Source organism: Lissotriton helveticus, chromosome 12 (assembly GCF_964261635.1).
Source record: "Lissotriton helveticus chromosome 12, aLisHel1.1, whole genome shotgun sequence".
Classification (NCBI taxonomy): domain Eukaryota; kingdom Metazoa; phylum Chordata; class Amphibia; order Caudata; family Salamandridae; genus Lissotriton; species Lissotriton helveticus.
Window position 1 is genome coordinate 290,858,562 of NC_136073.1, and position 25,912 is coordinate 290,884,473.

Genomic DNA, 25,912 nt, shown 5'->3' on the forward strand with positions numbered 1-25,912 from the left:
ATTTTGTATTTCTGGCAGCCATTTTCTTTCCCATGTGCTCTCTCCTACCTTTCTGTTAACTGTCCTTGTAGCCTGTCTAGAGACAAAATATGTTTAACATACTCCACTTCACATATGCCCAGAAGGGCCTAACTAACAGAATGCACCTACTTCTCTAGTATAACTCTCAGACTATTTTGACCAGGATCACAGAGAGTGTCTGGGTGAAAGAAAGAATTATATTTGCACGGTTTTCTTTAATCTGTAAAGATGGTGCAGTGAGATGGTGAAATGGAATGAGCACAGACACACATAGTGCAAGCACAGACAGACATGGTAGATTACAAGTAACATCCTGGTCATGTGTCTAAAATCACACTGTGAGTCAAGCTTGATTTTAAATGAATTTAAGACACAGAATATACCCCATGTATATCACTACAACATTACAATGCAGAAAACTGACTCATTTCCCAAAAACATTTTCAGGAGATAATACAGACAGACACTGAACTGCATAAAGCAAACAGTATTATTAAGAAAGCAAAGAAGAAAATCACCCATATCATAAACTGGCCTATGCAGATAAAAAAAAGTGCATTCTCAGAGACAGCCATACTCCACACAGAAAAGGAGATGGAACAAGTTGAAACTATGTTTAACTGGCAAAAAGCAGACCATATATATAAATATATAAGTAAGACATAACATTCCCTTTTCATTTCAACAGCACACCCTGGATCTTTATTGCACAGCATGGAGCCTATTTGGGAATTAAGAGACCTAACACACATGCTGCCTAAGATTCTCTAGCAGTACATATCGTAAAGCCTAAATGCCCCGTGACTGAGATGCATCATTAGAGCTGTGTCAATAATAACTGCATCAGCCCCATACCTGAGGTGCATCATCAGAGCTGTGTGAATAATAACTGTGTCAGCCCCGTGTCTGAGGTGCATCATCAGAGCTGTGTAAATAATACCAACTGTTAGCCCCGTGCTGAGGTAAGTCATCAGAGCTGTGTGAGTAATAACAGCGGTCAGCCCCGTGCCTGAGGTGCATCATCAAAGGTGTGTGAATAATAACTGCTGTGAGCACCGTGCCTGAGGTGCATCATCAGAGCTGTGTGAATAATAACTGCTGTGAGCACCATGCCTGAGGTGCATCATCAGAGCTGTGTGACTAATAACAGCCGTCAGCCCTGTGCCTGAGGTGCATCATCAGACCTATGTGAATAATAACAGCTGAGAGCCCCGTGCATTCTGTTAGTTAGGCCCTTCTGGGCATGTGTGAAGTGGAGTATGTTAAACATAGTTTGTTTCTAGACAGGCTACAAGGATAGTTAACAGAAAGGTAGGAGAGAGCACTTGGGAAAGAAAATGTCTGCCACAAATACAAAATTCCTTCCAGCTCATGCCAACACATCTGTCTAATATTCAACACGTGGGCTGTGTTCTCTGTCTTAAAGAAATGACTGTGATAAATGGTTTTAGTAAAATTAGCACTTTTAAAATTTTTCACCAGGATTTTACATGTAATCTACCATGTCTGTGTCTGCTTCCACTATCTGTGTCTGTGCTCATACTATCTCACTGTCTCTACTGGCAAAAAACAGACCATATATATAAGCAAGACATAACATTCCTTTTTCATTTCAACAGCACACCCTGGATCTTTATTGCACAGCTTAGAGCCTATTTGGGAACTAAAAGGCCTGACAGACATGCTGCTTAAAATTCTCTACTAGTACATATCCTAAAGCCTAACTGACTTCAAGAATACATGTATTACCATATTTTTAAACACATCAAATAAGCAAATTATTCACCCAGATTCATTTAAAATCAAGCTTGACTCACAGTGTGATCTTAGACACATGACCAGGATGTTACATGTCATCTACCATGTCTGTCTCTGCTTGCACTATGTGTGTCTATGCTCATACCATCTCACCGTCTCTCTGCACCACCTTTACAGATTAAAGAAAAACGTGCAAATATAATCCTTTCTTTCACCCAGACACTCTCTGTGATCCTTGTCAAAATAGTCTGACACTTATACTAGAGAAGTAGGTGCATTCTATTAGTTAGGCTCTTCTGGGCATGTGAGAAGTGGAGTATGTTAAACATAGTTTGTCTCTAGACAGGCTACAAGGACAGTTAACAGAAAGGTAGGAGAGAGCACATGGGAAAGAAAATGGCTGCCAGAAATACAAAATGGCTTCCAGCTCATGCCAACAAATCTGTCTAATATTCAACACATGGGCTGAGTTCTCTGTCTTAAAGAAATGACTGTGATAAATGGTTTTAGTAAAATGAGCACTTTTAAAGTTTTTCACCAGGATTTTACATGTAATCTACCATGTCTGCGTCTGCTTGCACTGTGTGTGTCTGTGCTCATACTATCTCACTGTCTCTACTGGCAAAAACCAGACCATATATATATATATATATATATATATATATATATATATATATATATATATATATATATATATATATATATATATATATGCAAGACATAACATTCCCTTTTCATTTCAACAGCACACCCTGGAACTTTATTGCACAGCTTAGAGCGTATTTGGGAACTAAGAGGCCTGACAGACATGCTGCCTAAGATTCTCTACTAGTACATATCCTAAAGCCTAACTGACTTCAAGAATACATGTATTCCCATATTTTTAAACACATCAACTAAGCAAATTATTCACCCAGATTCATTAAAAATCAAGCTTGACTCACAATATGATCTTAGACACATGACCAGGATGTTACATGGAATCTACCATATCTGTCTCTGCCTCCACTATGTGTGTCTGTGCTCATACTATCTCACTGTCTCTACTGGCAAAAAACAGACCATATATATATAAGCAAGACATAACATTCCTTTTTCATTTCAACAGCACACCCTGGATCTTTATTGCACAGCTTAGAGCCTATTTGGGAACTAAGAGGCCTGACAGATATGCTGCCTAAGATTCTCTAGTAGTACATATCCTAAAGCCTAACTGATTATAAGAATACATGTATTCCCATATTTTTAAACACAACAACTAAGCAAATTATTCACCCAGATTCATTTAAAATGAAGCTTGACTTACAGTGTGATCTTAGACACATGACCAGGATGTTACATGTAATCTACCATGTCTGTCTCGCCATGCACTATGTGTGTCTGTGCTCATACTATCTCACCCTCTCTCTGCACCATCTTTACAGATTAAAGAAAAACGTGCAAATATAATTCTTTCTTTCACCCAGACACTCTCTGTGATCCTGGTCAAAATAGTCTGACACTTATACTAGAGAAGTAGGTGCATTCTGTTAGTTAGGCCCTTCTGGGCATGTGAGAAGTGGAGTATGTTAAACATAGATTGTCTCTAGACAGACTACAAGGACAGTTAACAGAAAGGTAGGAGAGAGCACATGGGAAAGAAAATGGCTGCCCGAAATACAAAATGGCTTCCAGCTCATGCCAACAAATCTGTCTAATATTCAACACATGGGCTGTGTTCTCTGTCTTAAAGAAATGACTGTGATGAATGGTTTTTAGTAAAATGATCACTTTTAACGTTTTTCACCAGGATTTTACATGTAATCTACCATGTCTGTGTCTGCTTGCACTATCTGTGTCTGTGCTCATACTATCTCACTGCCTCTACTGGCAAAAAAACAGACCATATATATATAAGCAAGACATAACATTCCTTTTTCATTTCAACGGCACACCCTGGATCTTTATTGCACACCTTAGAGCCTATTTGTGAACTAGGAGGCCTGACAGACATGCTGCCCTTTGATTCTCTACTAGTACATGTCCTAAAGCCTAACTGACTTCAAGAATACATGTATTCCCATATTTGTAAACACATCAACTAAGCAAATTATTTACCCAGATTCAATTAAAATCAGGCTTGACTCACAGTCTGATCTTAGACACATGACCAAGATGTTACATGTAATCGACCATGTCTTTCTCTGCTTGCACTATCTGTGTCTGTGCTCATACTATCTCACTGCCTCTACTGGCAAAAAAACAGACCATATATATATAAGCAAGACATAACATTCCTTTTTCATTTCAACAGCACACCCTGGATCTTTCTTGCACAGCATAGAGCCTATTTGGGAACTATGAGGCCTGACAGACATGCTGCCTAAGATTCTCCAGCAGTACATATCCTAAAGCCTAACTGACTTCAAGAATACATGTATTCCCATATTTTTAAACACATCAACTAAGCAAATTATTCACCCAGATTCATTTCAAATCAAGCTTCACTCACAGTGTGATCTTAGACACATGACAGTATAGCTTGCAAATCAGTAAAATAAATACTATCTGCTCTCAAAACATTTTCTATGTGTTAGCCCTGGGGTTACCAGTCCACATAGGGTAGCCTAGCACAGAGTGAAAAGACTATCTCAAAGGCAATTGTGTTAAGCTTGCATCGCACTTATCACAGTAACCCAGCGCCCATCCACTAAAAGAAGACATTACACCTTGTTAGAAAAATAGAAATGCTTTATAGAAATCTTTTGATAGGTTTACTTCTTCAGTAGTTCAAACTTTTAATACATTAAGCACTTCCACCTTTACTTATTTGCATAAATAGAGCACCACTTTGTTTTGTCTTACATGTTACACCTACTCTCCAAATACATAAGAGTTCAGCGAAACTCTCGGCACTTCAATCTTCCAGCAGTTATTTTACATTAACATCTCACCATTTTACTTATAATGTACTTGACTCTGAGTTTACACCCCATGTTCCAACTCTCATATTACTAAGAATCTCCCTTAAACCTTTGTTTTACGTCAGGGCAAAAGGTTCCAACCACATCCCATACAAGAATTGGCTTACTCAAATTTGTCTCAGGTAAGTGGGAGAATTCGTCACTGTCCATTGCTAAAGCACCATAGCCAAAATCAGTAAATATTAGCTGCTAACATACATCACAGAAAAGTCCCCAATGACATTAGTGGTTTACAACAACATGGCACCCTAAATGTAGTTTCCCTTTTGGTTTCACCTTCTTCTCACTTTCACATAAGCGTAGGGAAAGGGTTGTCAAAGTTGGCATACATTCAAAGGTGTTAACCCTCCTCCCTTGAACGCACTGCTACATTCAGTTCTTTTTCCCTAACTAACACAGTGTATGATGATTCCACAGTTCTCCCTCAGTTTTATGGCCTGCTATGCGTGAAGGGAGAGTTCTCAGAGAGGTTTCAATACCCTCGGTTTCCCAGCCTGCTACCCGGCTTACATTTCAACAGGACCATCAGGCCGATGCCAGCAGACTGAGGGATCACGGCGTCAAACCGGGGAGTGTAGGGGTTAATTCTGGCCCAGTATGCTAAAGGCGGCCATATCCATACAGGGAGACTCCGTGGTAACTGGAGCCCTCAGTGCTTGCGCGACCCTTCCTCCCCACGCCCCTCGGAGGTTCGGGCTCCTCCCTTCCTGGCTTCTCCCACTCTTGCCTTTCCACTTCCGGGCTCAAATCCTCAGTGCCGGGTCAGCTCCAATGACAAGACATCCTACGGACTCGATGGCTTCTCTCCGTCGGAGATCAAGTCTCGCACGGGCCCCGTCTCTCACCCCGCCCTCGGCTTCTTCACCTACGGCTCTCACTGGGAGGCGCTGCCGTAACAATTCCTCAGCGCAGGGCCGCCACCTCACACGAGCCCTCGCAGACCTGCCGATCCGACTCACATAGGCGCAGGGAAGCGGCCACCACTGGGAGCTCAGGCCGGCCTTGGTAAGTCTACAGCCAAGAAGAGTGAGCGGGGGTGCAGATACTGGCAAGGCTCACAGTCGCTGAGGGGTAATCTCTTTGCCCTGCCACTAGAAACCACCAAATGGGGAATTGACTTTACTGAAGTTCTTTTTGTGGTAATCCCCGTTATAAGGCAATCCCAGCTACGCTTACTTGTCAGATCTACATAGATCTTATCTAGCGATCCTTACTGGGGGAAAGTCTCTCTTCTCTGGTACCTCAAGAATGTCGTGAGGAGACCGCTCTGCCGGGTCAGATCCATGGTTGAGGGGGGGTATCAGACAGTAAAGAGGAAGCAGCCCCCAGAGGCTGTCAGACCCTCTACAGCGTGCCCACCTCCTCGCTCCTCAGCCTGGACTCCAGCTCGCCCTTGACCTTAGTACCACCTCTCCTCAGCTCAGCTCTCTCTCTACAAAATGGCCACACAACATTCCAATATTTATAGCCTAGGTCAAGAGGGTCTAGAGTGGACCAGAAAGTTCTGGAATCCCTCATATTACCCAATGGCCCCAAGCCCTGAGGTAGCACTTGGCAGTTGGCAGGACTCCATTTTGTAAAGGTTTACTATCCTACCACCTTCAGTTTAAAAGAGCACCTGTACCCCTCCATGGTATAAAATAAGAGGCACCTAGAGCTCTAAGTACATCACCACAAAAAAAAATGATGGTGGACAACAGGGGAAAATAAAATATAGGAGGCAGAAAGAGGACAAAAATAAATAAATAATTAGGAGGGACCACCCAAAGGGCTGACAGGTCTAACACGCGTCCCCCCCAGCTGAAAGTGGGGAGAGCTACCCAACCCCTTGGGAGTTCTCATCACTAAGGCGGAAATACCTAGAGAGACCGTCTGCATTGGCGTGGTCCACTCCAGGCCGATGTTCTTCTTCAGAGCCCATACCACCGCAAAGGCTTCCCGCTCAATTGCACTCCACCTCTGTTCCCGGGGAAGCAGTCTCCTAGACAAGAAGACAACAGGTTGATCTAGACCCTCTTCATTGAGTTGCGATAACACTGCCCCAATGCCATGCTCTGATGCGTCTGTTTGGACAATGAATTCCCTAGAAAAAACAGGGGCTCTTAGGACAGGAGCCACACACATTGCTTGTTTTAAGGTGTCAAAGACTTGCTGACGAGCCTCCGTCCAGACTACCCATCGGGGTTGCTTCTTGGAAGTGAGTTCAGTTAGGGGGGCCACAATGGTGCCATACCCCTTCACAAAGCTACAGTAGTATCCTGTGAGGCCCAGGAAAGCGTGGACCTCAGTTTGGGTCTTGGGGGGCTCCCAGGCCATGAGAGCCTCAATCTTAGCCTGGAGGGGCTGCACCGTTCCCCTGCCCACCAAGTGGCCTAGGTACACCACCGACCCCTGCCCAATCTGGCATTTGCTGGCCTTGATTGTCAAGCCAGCCTGTTACAGGGCTTGGAGAACAGCCTGTAGGTGACACAAGTGGTCCTCCCAGCTGCTGCTGAAGACGGCAATGTCATATAGATAAGCAGTAGAGAAGGCCTCCATCCCGGAGTGGACCTTGTTCACCAGCCGCTGAAAGGTGGCAGGAGCGTTCTTGAGTCCAAAGGGCATCACACAGAACTGGTAGTGGCCCTCAGGCATGGAGAAGGCTGACCTTTCCCTTGCTCCATCTGTAAGGGAGATCTGTCAGTACCCTGATGTGAGGTCAAAAGTCCTCAAATATTGGGCAGCTCCCAGCCGTTAAATGAGCTCATCCGCCCTAGGGATCGGATGAGCATCAGTTTTGGTCACTGAGTTCAGTCCCCGGTAATCCACACAGAACCTTAGTTCTGGAGTGGTGCCCGGTGGGGCAGCTTTTGGTCCCAGAACCACCGGACTGGACCAGGGGCTACTTGAAGGTTCAATTACTCCTAGCTCCAGCATCTTAGCGACTTCACTGTGGATGCTGGCCTTCACCTTATCTGCCAGCCGGTAGGTCTTAGACTTCACAGGTGGGCTTTCTCCTGTGTCCACATCATGGGTACACAGGTGGGTCCTTCCCGGGATAAGGGAGAACAGCGAGGAATACTGCTCCAGGACCTGTTGGCAGTCCCTACGCTGTTCAGGAGTTAGGGATGGGGAGAGAATCACTCCCTCCACCGACCCATCCTTTTCCTGAGACGAAAATAGATCAGGGAGATGTTCACTTTCCTCTTCCTCTGCTCCATCAGTCACCATCATCAAGTTGACCTCGGACCTCTCATGGTGGGGTTTGAGGCAATTGGCATGGAGCACCCGATGGGGCTGCCTGGAGGTCTTAAGGTCCACTAAGTAGGTGGCCTTGCCCTTTTTCTCAATCACCTCAAAGGGGCCTGTCCAGCAATCCTGAAGGGCGCCCAACTCTCCAGGTTCCATCACCCACACTTTCTGGCCAGGCTCCAACTCCACAGGGTGAGCATTGTGGTCATACCACTCATTCATCAATGCCTGGCTGGCTTCCAAGTTGTCAGAAGCTTGCTTCCACAACTTAGCCATTTGGCTTCGGAAGGCCAGCATATAGCTCACCACGTCCTGGGGAAGCTTCCTGGGAGTCTTTTCCCATCCGTCTTTCACCAGGCTGAGAGGTCCACGAAGAGGATGCCCATACAGAAGTTCGAAGGGGCTGAAGCCCACTCCCTTCTGTGGCACTTCCCTGTAGGAAAACAACAGACAGGGTAGGAGGACGTCCCATTTCCTCCGCAGGCTCTCAGGCAGACTTCTGATCATGCCTTTCAAGGTTTTGTTGAACCTTTCCACTAGACCATTGGTCTGTGGGTGGTAAGGATTGGTGAACCGGTAGGTAACCCCACACTCCTTCCACATAGCCCGCATGTAAGCTGACATGAAGTTGGTCCCCCTGTCGGACACAACTTCCTTGGGGAAACCCACTCGGGTAAAGATCCCCATCAGGGCCCTAGCCACTGCAGGTGCAGTAATGGTCCGCAGAGGAATTGCCTCTGGGTACCGTGTGGCGTGATCCAACAGAACCAGGATAAACCTGTGACCAACTGAAGTTGGTGGATCCAATGGCCCCACAATGTCGATGCCCACCCTTTCAAAGGGGGTGCTAATGACAGGAAGTGGTTCCAGGGGAGCTTTCCGCTTCACCGCTGTTTTCCCACTGGCTTGGCAAGACACACATGTCCGGCAGTAAGTGTCGGACGCCACCTTCATCTGAGGCCAATAAAAGTGGGGGTCAAGCCGGGCAAAGGTCTTCTCCTGACCCAAGTGTCCTGCCAAGGGTATCTCATGAGCCAGTTCTAAAAGAAAGGCTCGGTAACGTTGAGGGACAACCAAGGCCCGTGACGAACCGTGCACCGGTACTTTGGGTTCACTGTAGAGGAGTCCATCCTCCCAGTAAATGTGGTATTTCCCAATAATGTTACCTGCTGCCTGGGCTTTGGCCTGTCGCCTCAGTCCCTCAAGGGTAGGGCACTCCATCTGGCCCTTACAAAACTCCTCCCTGGTGGGCCCCCCCTCCACATGCCATTCGGCAGGGATTGGTAGGTTCTCCAGTGATAAAATATCCCCCTCCGTGGACTCCAGGTCCACCACCTCAGGTGGCCTATCCATCTCACGAGACTTGGATGTCGAGGCAGGCTTCTCCTGTCCCCGGTTCTTTCCCTTTCTGGCAGCTGGCTGTGCCTTTGTTCCAGGCTCCAGCCCTGGCGAACTCCCCCTCCGGGTAGTCGCGGACCTTGTGATGGCACAAGCCCAGTCAGGTGTACCCAGCATCTCAGAATGAGTCCGGTATTCCACCTCCTTCCAAGCATTGTGCTCCATATCATTCCCCAACAGACAATCAACTGGCACGGCAGGGCTTACGGCAACTCGAAGTAGACCTGCAACCCCTTCCCACTCAAATGGAACCCCGGCCACCGGGTAGTGACCCATTCTGCCGTCAGCCTTCGCGGCGGGGTGGAGTACAAGTAGAATCACCTGCTCTGGAGACACCAGATTTATTTATTTAAACTTATAAAGCGCACAGCTACCCGCAATGGGTTTCCCGGTGCTCAGGGACAGACTAAAGAAGAGCTAACATGCTGATTTTGCTGATATAAATCTTCTGCTCACTGCTGAAAAAGCCAAGTTTTTAGTCCCTTGCGGAAACGAAGAAGATTGGTTTCCGTCTTCAGGGTCGCAGGAAGAGCGTTCCAAAATTTAGGACCCAGATGGACAAAAGAGCGGCCTCCCATTTTTGCTAGCTTAAATCTGGGAACGGAAAAATCACCATTCCCTGAAGATCGCAAAGTTCGATTTGGCTTGTAGGCCTGAAGGAGGCCCTGAAGATATTTGGGGGCTGAGCCTTGTTTGATTTTAAAAACATGGCACAGGGCTTTAAATTTGATTCGACTCGGGACTTTGAGCCAGTGAAGGTCACGAAGTGCAGAAGAGGCAGATGTTCTCCTAGGAACATTGCGAAGGAGCCGAGCAGCCGCGTTCTGAACAACCTGGAGTTTTTTTACGGTTGTCAGGTCAGCTCCTAGATTAAGGGCGTTGCCATAGTCCAGGCGTGAAACAACCAACGCCTGGACTACAGTTCTTTGTGTAGAAGGGGGCAACATCCACAAGATTTTTTGAAGCCATCTCAAGGTGGCAAAACAAATGGAGGCCACCTTCACAGCCTGCTGTCTCATTGTAAGTTTATCATCGATGAGAAACCCGATGTTGCGTACTACAGAGACGGGCTGAGGGGTAGATCCCATTTCCTTGGGCCAATGGTGGGGGCCCCAGAGATCCTTACCCTTGCCCAGTATCCTAACCTCGGTCTTGTCACCGTTTAATTTAAAAAAATTGCTCCTCATCCAATCGAAGACTCGGATCAGACCTACTTTCAAAGCAGAAGTTTCATTGCCCTTCTTGTTGGAAAGAGAGAAGATAATTTGTGTATCATCGGCGTAGGAGTATAGAGTGAGACCGGCTTCCTCCACAATAGTGGCCAGGGGTCTCACATAGATATTAAATAGTAAAGGACTTAGTATAGACCCCTGGGGAACGCCGTAGGCCGATGGACAAATTATAGAGGAGGCAGAGGCAAAAAAGACCTGGAAAGTACGACCACTTAGAAAAGAGGCTATCCAGGCTAGAGCAGCACTCTCCACACCCAGGGACCGAAGAGTTGAAAGAAGGATGGAGTGGGACACAGTGTCGAACTCCGCGCTCAGATCAAGAAGAATGAGAGCGGACGTCTCACCGCGATCAACACTGTGTCGCAGACTCTCGGTGACTCCTAGGAGTGTGGTTTCGGTTGAATGATGGGCTCTAAAACATGACTGGGACGGATGTAAAAATCCCAAGCTCTCAACAAGATGGGTTAGTTGTGTATTAATATGCCTTTCCAGGATCTTTGTAAGGACAGGAAGCAATGAAATTGGTCTGAAATTCGATAGGTTGGTAACATCAGCTCCAGCCATTTTCAGTAAAGGAACAATCATAGCATGTTTCCACTCCTGTGGAACATATGACTCAGATAGTGAGAGATTGAGGAGTTGCTTTAGCACGTGGTGTGGACCAGGATCGAGTTGTTTTAGAATTTTGGCCGGTACCGGATCGCGTGGGGAGCCAGATTTGATGCTAATCAAGCAAGAAAGAAAGGAAGCATCATCAAAGGGAGACCAGTTTGTAAATTTAGCCGTCGGGAAAGGTAAATAATCTGGAGTAAGTACTGGCTCTAGCCGCAACGCATCATCAGATGTAGGGGGACTCAATGAGTTGTAGATACGTTCCACTTTTGCTATAAAAAATTCCACAATTGAATTGCACTTAGCCTCTAGAAGGGCAGGAGGAGCCGGTACCAAGTCCGCTCCTGTTAATTTTTTCACAACGGAGAAAAGAGTACGAGGACAATTTTGAGCATTAGTGACCGTTTTAGCAACAAAGGCGGCTCTGGTCATTTTACATTGGTTATGGTAGTCTCTAAGGACTTCCTTATAGGCAACTTTACGGGAAGCGGAGTAAGAACGTCCCCATTTCCTTTCAAAGATCTTACAGTTGGATTTCATACGCTTTAAATCGTCATGACTCCTTACCATAGTCATACTGGCTCCTGTGTCTCTCTGAGCTTCCCCTCTTTGGCCATTGATGGTGACCCCCTGCCCATACTTGGTAGTATTTGAGGCCACCTGGATCTTAGGAACCATCTCCCGATCTCCCAGGGACACTAAGGTGACTCCCGCCCACTCCCCCCCTTATCTAAGGGCAACTCCTCCCGAGCACTACACTAGCTACTCCCGGGGCTTTTCCTCCAGTGGGAGGGGGTGGTCTCTTTGGGCACTTAACATCACCTTTATAGTGCCCAACCCCACTACACTCATAGCAGCGGACAACCCTTGGCTGCTGACTATGGTCAGGATGAGGGTTTTTCGGCGGGTTGGCCTTGGAAATGAACCTGATCCCTTTCCTTGGAAATTGTCTTGGGGGCCTTTACAGAACTCCCTCTTTTTATCACCCCCCTCTTTCCTCTGGGGAGCGCCCTGACCAGTCCTTTGGGAATCCCCTCCAGTCCCCTTTGAGGACACCCGGGTACTAGCCCAGATGTCCGCCTCCTCAGCAAGCTTCCTGGGGCTGGTAAGCTTGCTATCCACCAGGTGCTGTCGCAGCTCGGGAAAACATTTCTCGAGTAGGTGCTCCTTTAAGATTAGGTCATACAACCCCTCGTAGTCCTCCACCTCGCTGCCTTGCACCCAACCCTCTAAGGCCTTTTTAGCATAATCTAGGAAATCCACCCAATTCTGTGTAGCCAGTTTGTGGCTGTTCCTGAATTTTTGTCGATACTTCTCAGGAGTCAGCCCAAACTTCCTTATCAGCGCCACTTTCATGGTGGGGTAGTTAGTCTGCTCCTCCGGTTCTAGGGCCAGAAGCACATCCCTTCCTGCAGGAGGCATGTATTTATACAGGCCACCCCCCCAGTGTCTTTCCAATATCCCATGGGCTCTTAGCGAGACCTCATAGGCAGCCAACCATTTCGCAATATCATCCCCTGCACTGTAGCTGGCGACTATGTCTTTTGGCAAACAGGGTCTGGGTTCCCTGGCTATCTCTTTGGGTTCGCTGCAACCAACAGGAGTACTAGGAGTCCCTATTTGCAGGGCCTTGAGGTCTAACTCCCTGAGACTCAACTCATGAGCCATCCTCTTTTCCTCCCTCTCCTTCTCTAACCTAGCTAGCTCCCACTTCAACTACCTTTTCTCTCTCCGGTCAGCTCATTCGGCTTCGGTCAAGCTCCTTACAGAGACACTACTGCCCTCCCTCGAAAGTGTCCTAGGACCTGTTGGTAGGTTCCCCACTTTGGTTTGGTACAGTACATCCACTCCGATGACAGTGTCCCGATCCCCCTCTTCCTCCTCCTTCCTCCCATCTGGATGAGCTGCCACCCATGCTCTCAAGCTGGTTTGGAGTTCCCCCTTTTTAGCACCACGCTTGAAAAACACCCCCTTACTTTGGCAGAATTCCCTGAGTTGGGCCGCAGTGTAGGTCTCCAACTCCTCCAATTCGAATTCCATTTTCCCAACAGGGTCTCTGACAGTCACTTAGAAGGAGTCAAGAAAGGCGATAATTAAAAGCTACCTCCACCCACCACCAGGAAAGAATTTGGAGAAAAAAAACAACTTTTAATTAGGGAGTCCGCTAGGGGAAAACTCCAGGTGTAGGCATGTGGTGCACACCGCGTTACTACTAAGTGGACGCAAGCACAAGCTCTAATCCCACCGCTGAACACCAATATGTTAGACCTGGGGTTACCAGTCCACATAGGGTAGCCTAGCACAGAGTTAAAGGACTATCTCAAAGGCAATCATGTTAAGCTTGCGTCGCACTTATCACAGTAACCCAGCGCCCATCCACTAAAAGAAGACACTACACCTTGTTAGAAAAATAGAAATGCTTTATAGAAATCTTTTGATAGGTTTACTCCTTCAGTAGTTCAAACTTTTAATACATTAAGCACTTCCACCTTTACTTATTTGCATAAATAGAGCACCACTTTGTTTTGTCTTACATGTTACACTTACTCTCCAAATACATAAGAGTTCAGCGAAACTCTCGGCACTTCAATCTTCCAGCAGTTATTTTACATTAACATCTCACCATTTTACTTATAATGTACTTGACTCTGAGTTTACACCACATGTTCCAACTCTCATATTACTAAGAATCTCCCTTAAACCTTTGTTTTACGTCAGGGCAAAAGGTTCCAACCACATCCCATACAAGAATTGGCTTACTCAAATTTGTCTCAGGTTAGTGGGAGAATTCGTCACTGTCCATTGCTAAAGCACCATAGCCAAAATCAGTAAATATTAGCTGTTAACATACATAATAGAAAAGTCCCCAATGACATTAGTGGTTTACAACAATATGGCACCCTAAATGTAGTTTCCCTTTTGGTTTCTCCTTCTTCTCACTTTCACATAAGCGTAGGGAGAGGGTTGTCAAAGTTGGCATACATTCAAAGGTGTTAACCCTCCTCCCTTGAAAGCACTGCTACATTCAGTTCTTTTTCCCTAACTAACACAGTGTATGATGATTCCACAGTTCTCCCTCAGTTTTCCGGCCTCTATGCGTGAAGGGAGAGTTTTCAGAGAGGTTTCAATACCCTCGGTTTCCCAGCCTGCTACCCTGCTTACTTTTCAACAGGACCATCCGGCCGATGCCAGCAGACTGAGGATTCACGGCGTCAAACCGGGGAGTGTAGGGGTTAATTCTGGCCCAGTATGCTAAAGGCGGCCACATCCATACAGGGAGACTCCGTGGTAACTGGAGCGCCTCAGTGCTTGAGCGACCCTTCCTCCCCACGCCCCTCGGAGGTTCGGGCTCCTCCCTTCCTGCCTTCTCCCACTCTTGCCTTTCCCCTTCCGAGCTCAAATCCTCAGCGCCGGGTCAGCTCCGATGACAAGACATCCTACGGACTCGATGGCTTCTCTCCGTCAGAGATCAAGTCTCGCACGGGCCCCCCTCTCTCACCCCGCCCTCGGCTTCTTCACCTACGGCTCTCACTGGGAGGCGCTGCCATCAACAATTCCTCAGCGCAGCACCTCCACCTCACACGAGCCCTCGCAGACCTGACGATCCGACTCACATAGACGCAGGGAAGCAGCCACCACTGGGAGCTCAGACTGGCCTTGGTAAGTCTACAGCCACGAAGAGTAAGGGGGGGCAGATACTGGCAAGGCTCACAGTCGCTGAGGGGAAATCTCTTTGCCCTGCCACTAGAAACCACCAAATGGGGAATTGACTTTACAGAAGTTCTTTTTGTGGTAATCCCCGTTATAAGGCAATCCCAGCCACGCTTACTTGTCATATCTACATAGATCTTATCTAGAGATCCTTACTGGGGGAAAGTCTCTCTTCTCTTGTACCTCAAGAACATCGTGAGCAGACAGCTCTGCCGGGTCAGATCCACGGTTGAGGGAGGTATCAGACAGTAAAGAGGAAGCTGCCCCAGAGGCTGTTAGACATTCTACCATGCTCTCACCTCCTCGCTCCTCAGCCTGGACTCCAGCTCACCCTTGACCTTAGTACCACCTCTCCTCAGCTCAGCTCTCTCTCTACAAAATGGCCGCACAACATTCCAATATTTATAGCCTAGGTCCAGAGGGTCTAGAGTGGACCAGAAAGTTCTGGAACCCCTCATATTACCCAATGGCCCCAAGCCCTGAGGTAGCACTTGGCAGGACTCCATTTTGTAAAGGTTTACTATCCTACCACCTTCAGTTTAAAAGAGCACCTGTACCCCTCCATGGTATAAAATAAGAGGCACCTAGAGCTCTAAGGACATCACCACAAAAAAACAAAATATGGTGGACAACAGGGGAAAATAAAATATAGGAGGCAGAAAGAGGACAAAAATAAATAAATAATTAGGAGGGACCACCCAAAGGGCTGACAGGTCTAACACTATGGCATTTCTACAGTACACCAACATGGTTACAAAACTACAAGATGACAAACTGAAAATTCTAACAGTTGTAAGGAAGAAAAAGAGGGAAAAAGTAAAGAGAACGAATAAATGAAAAGGAATAACTGAGATGAAGTGATGAAGTCAAGAAAGAGAGTTGAAGGAAAGAAAGTGAGGAAGGAGAATAAGACTGAGAGTGAATGAAAAGCAGTAACAGTGAGGGATTAGATATCAGTATGAGGGAAGAGGAGTAAGGAAAAAAAACATAATAAGAGAAAGTAAAAAGTAGTAAGTGAGAGGAAATCATTTATAGAAAGAGAGGAAAGAAAAGGAAGAGTAGTAGAAAGAAAATAAAACAGTGAAAGAGAAAAAATAAGGACAGTGACAGACTGTGAGGGAGTGAAACAGTTATAGTGACTAAGGCATAATAAAAGGAGAAATGCAGTGAAAAACAGTTATAGGCTCACCTTTAAAAATGCTTTTGAAGATTTAGAACAGTGGCAGTCACAAACCAGATTTTCTTATGCAGAATCTCTGAATAATGCTTCTGTCACTGCAGCCTCACAATAATGCCACAGATTCCCTCTCATTTCAGACCCATATTCATGAACATAGCCAATCAAATTTCTTCCCACACAAATTCAAAATCAAACTAACATTTCAATTGGTTCTAACTTTCAATATTTTCAAAGTCACATAAACTACAACCATCCCCCTCTAACCCTCTCTGCTTGTTACCATGGTAACACCTCATACTGCACCTGGCTGAAGACACAGGCCAGAAGTTCATATCTCAATGTTGCAAATTAAACCAGCAAGGCTGTTTGACCTTCAAATACACCTGCTTATCCACTGCTTTGTTAGTTTTGATAATTTTTTCTCAACCAATAGCAATTTTCCTTTTAAAAAAACTTTTGCATGCACCCTAGTTTTCAATCTTGAATTGTAAAAAATAACCAATCATTTCTAGTTTTTCAAGTGCACTGAACCTCATCCACATTTTTTTCTAAACTCTCAGCTTCTAACTGCCATTTCACTTACAGAGTCCATCTGAGTACTACTGGATCTGCCTTCAAAATGCTAAAAATTTGGGTTATAGGACACAGCTATATATACTGGAGTAAAAGGTATGCAGCAAATAGATGCTTACTCAACCTTGATTTACCAAATGTGGATATTATGCGGATTGGCCAGAGAGGATTAAAATGTCACCAATTGATGCCATTGGTAAAATCCTTTTTACATCTGCCACACCCTGACCTCATTATTGTGCACTGTGGTGGAAATGACCTGGGCACTTTGACTGGGGTAGGTCTGGAAATGCTTTTAAAGGACACCTTTGGGCAATTGATGTCACTTTTCCCACAAACTGCCTTTGTATATTCAAATATATGCCAAAGACAAAAATGGAACTGGTCCAACCAATATTGCCCACAGATTGAGAAAGCAAGGAAACATGTGAATAAGTCTGTTTCTGCTTTCCTCAGAGACTATGGCATGGGTTCTATTTACCACAACAACTTGCATTACAACATGCAAGGCATCTATAGGACAGATGGAGTACATTTTACAGATGAGGGGAATAGAGTCTTCATTTTGAATTTACGACTCTGAATCGGTACTTACTTGTAGGTACCAAAAACACTTTGTAAACACAATGGCTCTTTTTAAAGCCAACCAACATCTAAACTCTCAAACATGTTATTTAACTGTATTTTTTTTGTGTTTGTTTGTCGACGTGCGCGCACAGAGCGCGCACTAGCGGTATTAATTTTCTCGAATTTTTTTTTTTTTTTTGCCCGTTGAAGACCTTCATGAACCCCCTAAGAAAACCTAGGGGATCAGGGAGTCTCTACATTGCCCCCTTTCCACGATCTCCACTATAGTTTTTCACACTCTTGTAAATCGAGGTGCGCGACCGGGTGCGCGCACCTCGCAACTTTTTAGAAAAAGAATGTTTTCTTTGGCCTTGGGGGTCCTTTATGGACCTCCTGAGAAAACCTAGGGGGTCAGGGAGTCTCTACCTTGTCCCCTTTCCACGATCTCCACTATAGTTTTTCACACTCTTGTAAATCGAGGTGCGCGACCGGGTGCGCGCACCTCACAACTTTTTAGAAAAAGAATGTTTTCTTTGGCCTTGGGGGTCCTTTATGGACCCCCTGAGAAAACCTAGGGGGTCAGGAAGTCTCCACCCTGCCCCCTTTCCATGTTCTGCCCCTTTGTTCTCTACAATATGTTGACTCGCACTGATAAAATGGCGGTCAACACTTCCTGATTTCCTCCGAATCGAATGTTGACAGACGTCAAACAGCAAATCAGAATTCAGCTCGCGCACGGGAAGGTGCGCGCACGGTGCGCGCTTATAGATATATAATTGATTTCAACTTTAATTTTCTCAGCAACTACTAGAGGGATTTACACCATTTAAAGAAAAGCATAATCTGCGAACCGGACTCTACCTTTTTGCCAAATTTTATATAATTCCATTCAGCCGTTCGGGCTGTAGCCGTGTCTAATCGTCCTTTGGAAAATAACATGGGGAAAACACGTTTTGGGACCCCCTTTTATCTCAGCCCCCACTTTACGAATCCCCCCCAAACTTTCAGGGAAGGAGCGGAGCGGAGCGGGCCATCTTCTTTGAGAAGTTCGCAAAGATTCGTCCACCGGCACCAAAGTTATTCCCAATAGAATGTTGCGGATTTCCTATGGAAACTAGGTCCTAACTATAACTACCTACTGGCGACCGCCAGTAGGTAATATACATATATATACATATATACGAATATCAACAATCCAGAAATTACAGCCACTGGAACCAGCCCCACTAGTCCACAAACCAGAGAAGCTAGCCCATTCAGACCAGTGTCCAAATTTCTACCACAGACACCATTAGATACGATAGACGTCTTTCATGAAAAAGTGATGTTAGATCTTCGCAAACTCAGAGAGAAAGAGAGAGGCAATAATAAACCACTGTGGAATCTTTCATATGAACAAAGGAAGGCTGTGAAGGATCTTGAGTCTGACACGAGTTTAATAATTAAACCCTCCGATAAGGGCGGAAATGTAGTCTTGCAGACACATACCAACTACTGCAATGAAGCCCTGTTACAACTAAGTAATCAGGATAACTATCTGCCAATCACTATGAAAGAATATATGGAGAATATTACCCAATATGAATCACTGATCCTGAAATGGCATGAAAAAGGAATGCTTTCTATGGAAGAGTACAGATTTCTCCAAGTTTCCCACCCGAGATTACCTACCTTTTATCACCTGCCCAAGGTGCATAAGGATGCGGAGAAACCGCCAGGACGCCCGATTATTTCCTCTATTGGTGGCTTACTGGAGAACATGTCTAGATTTATTGACTTTTATCTATTTCCATTTGTACAAGAACTGCCCTCTTATACAAGAGACACAAAAGACTTTCTGAGATACATTGAAGGAAGCCCATGAGAGTCTGACTTCCTAATGGTCACTCTTGATATAGCCAGTCTATATACTAGCATTTCTCATGAACAAGGCATAGATGCTTTTCGACAGATTTTGAAACAACGACCATCAAGATTTGCTGAACACAGTGAGAAGCTTATTGACTTTTTACATTTTTGCCTGTTTAATAATATTTGTATTTTTCAGGATCAGATCTACAGACAAAAACGGGGGACGGCCATGGGAGCCTGCTTCGCCCCCAGCTATGCGAACTTGTTCGTTGGCTGGTGGGAGAAGCGGGCGGCATGGTCGGACTCCTGTGACCACTGGGTTGAGAAAACCATTATTTGGAGACGGTACATAGACGATCTCTTTCTTGTCTGGTGAGGCAGTAAGGAGTCAGTCTTAGAATACATCAAACATTTGAATAGCAACAATTTGAACCTAAGGTTTTCTGGCAATATCAGTGCAATTGAAGTCACCTACCTAGATGTCAGGGTCTTTGTAGCTGCCGATGGTAAGATGCAAACAGCACTATTTAGGAAACCCACAGCGGGAAATTCAGTGCTTCATGCACTCAGTAGCCACCCCATCAGCTAAAAAACCGCATCCCGTATGGGGAACTCTTGCGCATAAAAGGCAACAGCACTAGATCAGAAGATTTTTTAGAGGCTGGCGAAGAATGTCTTGACAGGTTCCAGGAGCGAGGTTACAAGGAGAAGGTGTTGAGTGAGGCATGGAAAAAACTGAATCTAAAAATAGAACTGATCTGATTACGGATGCCCCCAATGTGAGAACTACTGATACCAGTAATATTTGGCTTATTACAAATTTTTCCAATGCGGCAAAAAGTCTAAAGAGAATAATGTACTCTAACTGGAATATACTGAAATCTGACCCCATTATCGGCCGGGATATTCCCTCTCATCCCTCCTTGACCTTCCGCAAAACCAGATCTCTTAAAGATCATCTGGTACAAAGTCACTTATCAACTATAAGCAAAGGCATACAGGGACTTACAGGCTTCCACCCATGCAGTAAATGCAAGGTGTGTGCCGATAGCAAGAAGACTACTTCTTACTTCATATCTGGGAGAACAGACCCTATAAAAATCAATAAATTCATGAATTGCCTTACACCCTACGTTGTCTACTGCCTAAGCTGCCCTTGTGGCCTTAGGTATGTAGGCAGCACGATTCATTCAGCCAAAATACGCATATTGGAACATCAGAGGGACATTCAAAACAATTACAGTAATTACCCCGTAGCACGTCATTTCCAAGCTTACCACAACAGCAACCGTAAACTTTTGAGGTATTTCTGTCTAGATCATGTGGCTCGAGACCCGCGAGGCGGTGATAGGGAAAAACGCCTGAGGAGACTAGAGTCTCGCTGCATTACAGATTTAGCCACTGAAACTCCTTCAGGACTGAACATGGGGGAAGAACTCAGGGTACACTTGTAAATATTGTATATATCACTGTTGTTTTTGAGTATGGGATCATGTGTCACTTGGTGACTAATTTCAGTCAGCCTCCACAGCTTATTATTGTTATGCCTGTATGGTCTCTGCGATTGATTTTATTTTATTTTGACTTTATTCTTTTTTCACTATGCCCATTCAGGGCTATATTTTTTGTCTGGTCTTACACGGTGGGGCTATTTGTTATCGCTGTGAGAAGTCATGCCCATCCAGGGCGTTATCTGGATATTATGAAATATGCATCAATGGGACAGTGATGAATTTGGCTGCAGCCCCTAGACCTAATCATGTTGTGTTTTGGTTTTAAATTATGTTTTAGTATAATTATGGGACTGTTACAGACATTGATTTTCTTGTATCGCGACAGTTATCTAGTCTTCTGCCTCGATTGTGTGATAATGCATTTTGATTATGCTGTGGAGAAATGCTGATGAATTACGCCATTCTTCATTTGAATTTATGATTTATTGGGTTTTCTGTAACGAACACACATTATGCCTGATATTTAGATGGCGTCTCATAGTGACACAACCCACGTGATCGCATAATTGTTTGTTTATTTAACTGAGTAGCTTCATGGCGGCCGCCCTACACTGATGAAGGAGTACCGCTGAAACACGTTTGTATTTATATTTGTATTTGTATTGGATATTAGTAAAGCGCAGACTATCGCTCCGAAAGGAGCATCCTGGCGCTAAAATAGTGTACAATACAATAATAGGACCTAGATGGAAGCCATTACAAAGACATCGGATAGATTAAAAATCCAAGCTTTTAATTGCTTCCTAAAGACATTCTCATGGGCTAGGAGTCTGAGCTCTTTGGGCATGGTGTTCCAAGCCTTTGAGGCCAGCACGGAGAGGGTCTTCCCCCCCTTTGTTTTATAGTGAAATCTAGGGATGTTAATCAGATTTCCGCCTGATGACCTTAGACTTCTTGGAGGATCATAACGGGTATAACGTCTCCAAAGATACTTTGGTCCCGTCCTATTGAGGGCTCTGAAGGTGGTCAAAAGGATTTTAAACAAAATCCTCTTATGCAGGGGTAGATAATGTAAAGTCTTAAGAGCCGCCGAGGCAGAGGATTTCCTTGGTAATTTAAGTACCAGTCTGGCAGCTGCATGTTGCACACTCTGTAATTTTTTCCGCGTGGCTTTTTTAGCCCCGGCCATCAGGCCGTTGCAATAATCCAAACGCGAAGGTATGAGGGTAACTGCCACTGTCTTTCTAGCGTCAGTGGGCAGGAAATCAAAAAATTTCTTTAGAGATTTAATAACACTAAAGCAGCTTCCTGCCACGTTCCTTACATGTTGATCAAAAGAAAGAGCGGAGTCAAATAGGACTCCCAAGTTTCTGGCTGTTTCTACTGAATGAGGAGGATCAGGCGAGTCTTCCGGCCACCAATCCTTAGGGCAGAAATGGACATCTTTACCCAAAGGTAAAATCTCCGTCTTGTTGGCATTGCACTTTAAGTGCTTGTTATCCATCCACAAAAAGACTTCCGTCAGACAGCTCTTCAAGTTCTGTTCCGCGTTAGTGGAGTTCTTATCCATGGAGACAATCAATTGAGTGTCATCGGCATACGATGTTACAAGTATTCCGTATGACTCTATTAATGCCATGAGGGAGACCATGTCAATGTTAAACAAAAGTGGGCTCAGAATAGAGCCCTGCGGAACTCCAGATGAAACCTTTTATTCCATGGAACGGAAGGGGCCCAGTGAAACGGTTTGGGATTTATCAGACAAGAATGACACTATCCAAGCCAAGGCCGCTCCTGTTATACCTATGAGTCTCAACCTTTCAATCAGAATTTTATGGGAGATGGTATCAAACGGCGCTGTAAGATCCAATAAAATCAGGACATCGTTTCTACCCTTATCCTGCAAAAATTTAATGGAGTCGGTGAGTTCTATGAGGGCCGTTTCGGTTGAATGTCTAGGCCGGAAACCTGACTGTTGAGGGTGTAGGATATTGTGAGTTTCAACAAAATTTTTTAGTTCTAAGTATACCATCTGTTCAGTTATCTTCCCCAAAACCGGAAGAAGAGAAATTGGTCGAAGATTAGAAAGGTCGGTAGTGGATTTGTTAAGTTTTTTCATTAAAGGTTTAACAGTTGCTTTTTTCCACTCAAGAGGTACTACCCCCAAACTAAGTGAAGCGTTGACTATCGCATTGATGGTAGGGTTGACTACGTCCATTATCTGGTGTAGTATCTGGGGGGGACAGGAATCCGTGGGTGCTCCTGATTTGCAAGCCAAGATAACATCCCGCGTATGGAGGAGAGAGGCCGGCTGGAAGGAGCTTAAGGTATAAGTCTTAGTCTCCAGCAATTCCTGGTGACTAAATGAGGAGGAAGAAGGAAGAGCAGAAAAATCCCTCTGTAAAAGCTCAATTTTCTCCTCAAAGAAATCAGCAATTTGATTGCAGAAGCCTAAGGATGGCGGAATTTCCGGCTGGAGAATTTTGGGATGAGTGAAGGACTTCACTATGGAGAAAAACGTCCTCTGCTTTTGCTGAGCCTCATTGATAGCATTGACGTAGTATTCCTTCTTGGCCATTTTAATACTAACAAGGTAAGGTTTCCTATGCTGCACATAGAGAGATTTAGCTGATGGGTCATAGGTTTTTCTCCATTTACGTTCACTCTTTTTGCATAATAGGTGCTTTTCAGCCAGCGTCTGTGAGTACCAAGGGGCGTTCATTTTTTCCACTTCTACCCTTACTAGGGGGGCTTTTTGGTGAAACACACCCCAAAATGACTTGTTGCATCCAGGAGTGAAATTTTTTAGAGTCTTGAGACACATCTCCGGACAAGCTAGGCGCCTGTGACTGCCGTGGTGGATTAGACTTGATACTTTCAGCAACCCTCTTCCAATTTAAATTGGTAACAGGCTGCTGACTGACCCTAGTTCTTTTCCCCGGGCAGGGAACACAGACATTAAAAGGAATCAAACAATGATCTGTCCAAATTTGCAACACGGGGAGTGTGTTTTCAAAGGGGAAAAGTTCGAACATATCCCATCCAGAGTATGCCCGGCAGAGTGCGTTGATTGTGTCACAAGTTGATGCAGACCAAAAATATCCAAAGTCTGATGAAAGTTAATCACTTGTGTTTCGGCTTTGGATTCCAACTGGAGGTTGAAATCCCCCAAAAGTGTAAAATTTGGGTAGCGCAGCAAAAGCTGTCCTAGGCTTTCGCCGAGAGAATATAGAAATATGGAAGCGCTACCTGGAGGGCGATAAACCAAACCTCCTGAAAAAGAAGAAGATGGATTTAGCATAATGGAAAAACCAATTCCCTCTGCTCCCTTCAGGGGATCTAACTCAAATGTGTGACACTTCAAGGAGCTTTTAATAATTAAAGCCACTCCTCCACCTCTTCCACTCTTCCTATCCTGCCTAAAAATGGTGAAGTCTGAAGGAAGGGCAGACACTAAATCAGGATTACAAGTGTCATTTAGCCACGTCTCCGTTACAAACAGGACATCGAGATCTCTATCCAGGATTAAATCCCTGATATCCTGACTGTGGCAACTCATCGAACGTGCATTAATCAGCCCATCCCTAAGTTTGGAGGAACCTATCCAAATGGTGTCTACACCTAATAGGGACTCAAGCGCAGGCCAGGGTGTGGTCCATCTACAGGATCTACATGTAAACGGACCCCATATCTGCGCCATGGAAAAACGACAGAGGCATTTACCATTAGTGTTTAGCTTGTACAAATCACTTCCAGTGTAGGTTAGAGCAGACACGATTTGTACAGAGTGTCCTGCCCCTGTCGCGGACTTGGCGCGGACGGGCGCAGACAGGCGTGCCTTTGGTGCGCCTTTGGCACGCCCGCTGCGCTCCTGGGTCGGGTGCCCATTTTGCACTGAAAGAGGAGGGTGGGAGGCAGTGAACAACTGGAGCGCTACCCTGGAATCCACCCAAGATGGCGGTTACCCTCTCTGAAAGCGCATCAGTGCCGATTCCTCAGAGTGGGGAGCAGGGTTTGCGGTGCAGTGACGACGAAAGTGAATTAAAATGCAAGTAAAACACAAATTTCTTAAATGCACCCAAATTATTATAACAACAGCTTTAAAAACGTAATAGCAGCCTAGAACCCCCGGCTATCTGCCTCAGAGGAGAGTAAGTACACTAAGTCTGTGCGCGTGCGCTTTCAGCACGATTTAAATGCCAGGGAGGGCGGGAGACAGCGAACAACTGGAGCGCTACCCTGGAATCCACCCAAGATGGCAGTTACCCTCTCTGAAAGCGCGTCAGCGCCGATTCCTCAGAGTGGGGAGCAGGGTTCGCGGTGCAGTGACGACGAAAGTGAATTAAAATGCAAGTAAAACACAGATTTCTTAAATGCACCCAAATTATTATAACAACAGCTTTAAACCTATTAACTTTGTGCCAATAAATCCAACAGGGATTTAATCCCCCGCGAGTGCTGGTTTTCTTTTTTTTGAGCTTTCATATATATATATATATATATATATATATGTATATATATATTACCTACTGGCGGTCGCCAGTAGGTATATATAGTTAGGATTTTTTCTCTATGGGATTTTTGAAAATTCTATGTCTAATAACTTTGGCGTTTGTGGACGGAATTGGCTGAAATTTTCAGGAAAATGGAACATTTTTTGTCTGGGCAGGCCCTGAAAATTTGGGGGGGGTTCGTCAAGGGGGGGCCGAGAAAAAAGGGGGGTCCCAAAACGCGTTTTTCCCATGTTAATTTCCATAGGGCGGTTGGCCTCACTTTTAGCCCGAACGGCTGAATGGATTTGCATGAAACTTGGCAAAATTGTAGGGACTGTTAGCCCGATGTGCCTTTGCTAGGTCTCAATATATGTGCTCCAGTGGATTTTGAGAAATTAACGTTCAAAAAAAGATATATACCTGTAAGCGCGCTCCGGGCAGCGCCCCGGTTCGCGTACTTGACGCGTAACGGAACTTCGCGAAGCGAAGCTGATTGGCTCTTCGGTGTCTGTCAACATTCTAAACAGTCCGGAGCGGCCGCCATCTTGTCTCTCGGTAGGCGAAAATGACCATAAGGGGGCATAGTAGATCCTCCCTGACCCCCTAGGTTTGATGTGGAGGCTTTAAAAGGGCCCCGCGGGGCAACAAAAAAAAAAAAATGTTTTTTTTTTTGCGTGGATAGCGCCCGGTTCGCGAACCGGGAAGCGGCCCGGGAAGCGTACTATGAGGAAAAAAGAATGATAGACTTTTAAAATACTGTATGTTAATTGATTGTTGGTTTTGTTGATTATTTATTTATTTATTTTTTATTTTTTTAAGCAATTATTTATTGTGTTTCAAAATTTAATAAAATGTCTAACATTTCACT